This window comes from Amblyomma americanum, chromosome 2 (assembly GCF_052857255.1).
Source record: "Amblyomma americanum isolate KBUSLIRL-KWMA chromosome 2, ASM5285725v1, whole genome shotgun sequence".
NCBI lineage: Eukaryota > Metazoa > Arthropoda > Arachnida > Ixodida > Ixodidae > Amblyomma > Amblyomma americanum.
The window spans coordinates 144,214,962-144,219,660 of record NC_135498.1 but is presented as its reverse complement, the minus strand read 5'-3'; the positions used below and the strand labels follow the sequence as shown (position 1 = coordinate 144,219,660).

The 4,699-nt window shown below is 43.9% G+C and overlaps 1 long non-coding RNA gene across 1 annotated transcript; it reads right to left on the bottom strand.

The window, feature by feature from the left end:
• Positions 1 to 723: 723 nt before the first annotated feature.
• LOC144121846 (uncharacterized) lies at positions 724 to 4,350 on the bottom strand. Its single transcript, XR_013312715.1, has 3 exons — positions 4,105 to 4,350; positions 3,142 to 3,266; positions 724 to 1,221 (listed from the first exon to the last, which is right to left on the bottom strand). It is a non-coding gene; the product is annotated as an uncharacterized LOC144121846 (long non-coding RNA).
• Positions 4,351 to 4,699: the final 349 nt, after the last annotated feature.

The window sequence follows — 4,699 nt, the reverse complement described above, 5'->3', positions numbered from 1 at the left end:
TGAAAGCAGAAGTACTTGCTGGAGGCGTTAGTTGGTTTATCATAAAGTTGAATGGCACAAAGGAACAAACACAGGAAGACACAGCAGTGGCGCTTTTTCTATCTCTGTGTTTGTTCCGTTGCGCCATTCAACTTTATTCTGAAAGTAACGAGATCAAGTCGGTCACAGGTGGAAGCTTCATATTTTTGCACACATCATCCACACAAAAAGCAAACACAAAAATGTGATGTAATTGTGACCCAATGGTGAGGGCTTTGAAAGACTTACAGTGTGATAAATTTCATTACATTCCCATCCCAACACGTTAAACCAAAGTACGCTTTCTGTGCACAATTTCATGTCATTGCTATTTTGCTATTGTCCAAATTCCCCAGTGTTCTATAACTTGCCCCCCCCCCCAACCTCCCCCCAAAAGAACAGTTATGTTGCACGAAAAATATCAGCCTTGTAGCAAACAGTTCCTGGTGAACATGCAACAGCCATTGGTTCTGAGTGGAGAAGCAGGTGAGTGTTACTGCGAGAGCAGCAGCAATGTACTTTTGATTATTACACTTGTGTACCCCTGCAGTGTATGCATGGGCTCTGTTAATAACTAATACTGCAAGCTACTACAGTAGCCAGCCCACACAATACAATTCACTGTTTAAAACACAATACAAAACTTTCAGTAGTGAAAGATCTTTCATTTCATCACATGCTGTAATATCAAATAAATTCCAGCTGTTTTGATCACTCTTTATTGAGCGAGTCATTATTTTCTTTGTTGTCTAGAAATTTTGCAAGCAGTTGCACCATGCTTGCATTTATGGCATTCGCTTCCTTCTGAGGTGCACTATTATCTTGCGCATTTTGTGTGCCTTGCGGACTGCCTTTTCTGCTGCCTCGCTTTCTCCTTTATGGACGGCAACTAGCTGCCCTATAGCAGATCCTTGTCGCTTGTGGCGGCTCTTTTGGGGTTCCCTTCTTTTGGCGCTTGTGCCAGTACCAGGCACTGCTGCTTGCCCCTGCTGTGGCACTGCTGCTTACGCCAGCACTGGCTCTGCTTGTGTATCCGCTGCTGCTGCCTGTGCTTTGCAGTACAGGTACTGCAGCACTGGCACTGCAAATGGGGGAGCTGGCCGCAAGTTGTGAGAGGTCGTCTCTTCTGCTTCCTTCAGGCAGGCTGTCCTCCCATGACAGGAGCACCTCCGAGCCGTGTGGTGCCTCACTGACAACTGGCAACTGAAAATGATGAAACATACAATACAACATGTTATCATCTCAGAAAAGATATTAAATGTGTCTTAATGTAATGCAATCATCCGCTTCCATAATATATTACAAAAACACTAACTCATGATGGCCAATCTGGAAAGAAGGCAGCGGTTCAAATTTTTGTTTTCCTGAACATAACTAAATAGATATATGAAGATCCAGACATGTACATCAGCATACCCTAGCCCCAACTTTCACATGAACCAATGGGTTCAGTTCAGTTTTTTCCTGAATACTGTTGCGTAGTGCAACCACCTTCATTTAGGTTTATGTGACTCGAAATATTTTGTGAAGGAGTTGGAGGATTTTTGTAGGGCTCCTATTGTTGGTGTTGTGATGAATGTTGAATTTTATGTCCTTTAAATGACTTGTGGCTGTTGCGGCTAACGGTTTTATGGCTTTTCTAATTGTGTGCCCTCCTGCTTGGGCCAAAGTTATGGCTTGCAGTATGTACAAATAAATAAATGAATGAACAGGTGGACAAGACAGTATACCAAGCTGATCAAAGTCAATATCAAGCAATATGTTAAACATTTGCAAGTATGTGGGGCATGGTTGACCAAGGGTAAATCGAGCTGATGAGGTTGAGTTGAACAGAAGTACATGGAAGGTGAGGTGCGAACTCTGGCACGACAAGGCGCTGCGATTTGAAGATGCAAGTGCCATTTCCGTTTCCCATTGCCATTATTGCCCATGGTTGTGAGAGTAGCTTACTCTGAATCCCCCCCCCCCCCTCCCGAATCTGTCCAATGGTTCCAAAGGAATGATTGCTGGGTCAGTTGGTTCATCATTCAAGGCTTAAAAACTGCACGAAAAATGGGATGATACAGAAAGAAGGAATAGACAGCACTGAACCTGCAATTGAGTGTATTTTATGTGAAACGGCAATAAATACAGAAATCATGCACAAAAAGCTTATAGACAAAACTGCAATACAATACAGATATTACTTATATACTTCGAACGAAGACAGCGTAAAAAAGGACAACCACAGAAGAGGACACTACACAAAGAACGCTTCTCTTCTGTGGTTGTCCTTTTTTACGCTGTCATTCATTCCAAGTATGAATCATCATCTAGCCCACCACTTTGTTTTATTGAATTACTTGGACATTACAGATATCACAAAGAAATTTATTATCTACTTTGCTACTTCCCTTCAGTGTCCCTGTAGAGAAACAACAGTTCGCAATAACAGCTTATGATCCACAGGTTGCTATATTACTCCACTGTATTCAAGCCCAGTTGCTAATAGAATCAATGGACGAAGATGAGTATCTACAAGAGAGAAGGATGAAGGTGAAGTTGCATGTGCACAGGTGTGAAAGGTGAAGTGTCACACAGCACTAGCAATATTAATATATCACGCAAATAAAGGCACCGAAATTCTGGTGCGTACCATAACTTCATCTTACTAGAGACTTAAGTCGTATCCATTCGCAGTGTGTGCCTTTTGACATATGATTCCCACCTGAAAATAAAGGACGTAACCTAAACCAGCAATGCACATTGAACTCCCTGTACAACAAAGCGGTCTTTGCTCTGGCATGGTAACATTAAGTATATGGGGAAACAACCAGCTAACTACCGATATGTAGAATTGCTGGAAAAAAACAAGGATTTATGGACCATCAGTGGGATTTTCTTGGCTAGTTGGTTCACGTTTTATGACAAAGAACAACAGCACAAGGCAAAAATGTAGACGTGGAGGCCAGTGCCCATGTTTGTGGGAGTGGTTTACACAACTGCTTGAGTCTGTTCTTTATTATCTATTGTTGGCCAGCATTTTATAATGAGTGTAAGTTCCGCACTGAGAAATGAGCAGCAATAGAATTCTGAAGTGATCTGAACGACAGATTGCACGCAATGGTATAAATCACAAATTACCTCTAAACTTTCCTCGACTCGCCCATCATCGTTGATGGGAAGGCAGCCGAGGAAACTGGAGCTGCCAGTAGAAGATCCATGGGACACGAGGCGACCCAGTTGAAGTGTCTGTCCGTCTCAGCTGCCTGGACAAATAAAAATGATATGAGCTATTAAATGTGTTGCTAAAAAAAACATTTGAAGGCTGTGATCACAGCATTTCTCTCAGTGGATTAAGCTTCACTGTACACATTCTCAATGCAAGAATAAAATTTCATAGATATGTGTATAATGCACATGCACAGGTACTGGTGAAATTAATGCATGCAATTTACATTTGCAATGTGGCTAAACTACATCCTGCTAGTTGCTGCTTTGGAATTGAAGCCACGACTGTGCATTATGGTTCAACTATTGTCATTCTAGCAATATTTTACTTGGTTATTTTCCAGATTTATTTCTTTTATATATCGTTCCCAGGCGGCACTGTGTATACTACTACACAAATGCTGCTAGTACACAGTGAAGCCTGGTAAAGAAATATGAAATAAATCTAGAAATTCAGTTAACTACATTGTTGCTCTAGCAGGTGGCCAGAAATATCGACGCGTACAGCAATGCTGTCAGCGCTGCAGCTCGCGATTTGCAAATAAAAATGACGATCAACACGTGTGTAACGAGGAAGACGAAGTTTGCATGCAGCGCCGTGCACGCGTGCACGAGCGAAGATTCTAAGTGCTGCGTATGCTGCTCCTGCCTGGGGTCATTACTCTCGATTCTTTACTACCTCAACCATGCATTCTCAAGATCGCCTTCGACACTCCAGAACTGTGCGACGACGGCGAAGAGAATTGACGCGTTGCTCCAGCGACAACACATGCTACTGTCGCACATGCGAGGGTGACGTAAGCAGTTCAGCTGCACTATGAAAGCAGCGCCACCAACCCGATGGCACGATCATCTTTCGGCAAAGGTCGCACTTACCGTATTTCTTGTTGAGGTTTTCCATTTTCAGCTTCACTTGTTTGCTGGTGTATGGGCCTTGTCCCGGCGGCAGCGCGGCGTTCAGTTCCGCTACAATCGCAACATATATCCGAGCGTTGCGCGAGTTACCGTATCAGATCCGTATCAGATGCGTATCAGGGCCGCGGTTGTTGAATCAAGCCAAATGACACAACTCTGGGAGGACGAGTCGTTCGATGTTGCTGCTGCCACGGGCGCCGCCATCTTGTCGGTTAAGGTAGCAAACGGTGGTCAGCAAGCTCGGTTTGGGTAACCGTGGTTAGGTGGCGTAACGGCAGTTTCGTCTGCCGTGTGAGCGCGGCTAACTATAGTTACGGGAAATCGTAGTTGCCTTAACTGTGGTTAAGGTCGCCCGTGTAAATGCGGTATAAGAGGGCTCACCAGCTACGAGGCAACTCAGATTTGAACTTTTTCGGTCGATAGATGGCAGCACTTAACTACCACAAAAAAGGAGGGAACTTCTATTTCCCCTCCAGGTGTGTAAATTCTACCGCGACACCCCCTTGACCGCTTCACGGAAGTAGTAGTTCTTCCGCGAACAAAGTAGGGCCGAGAA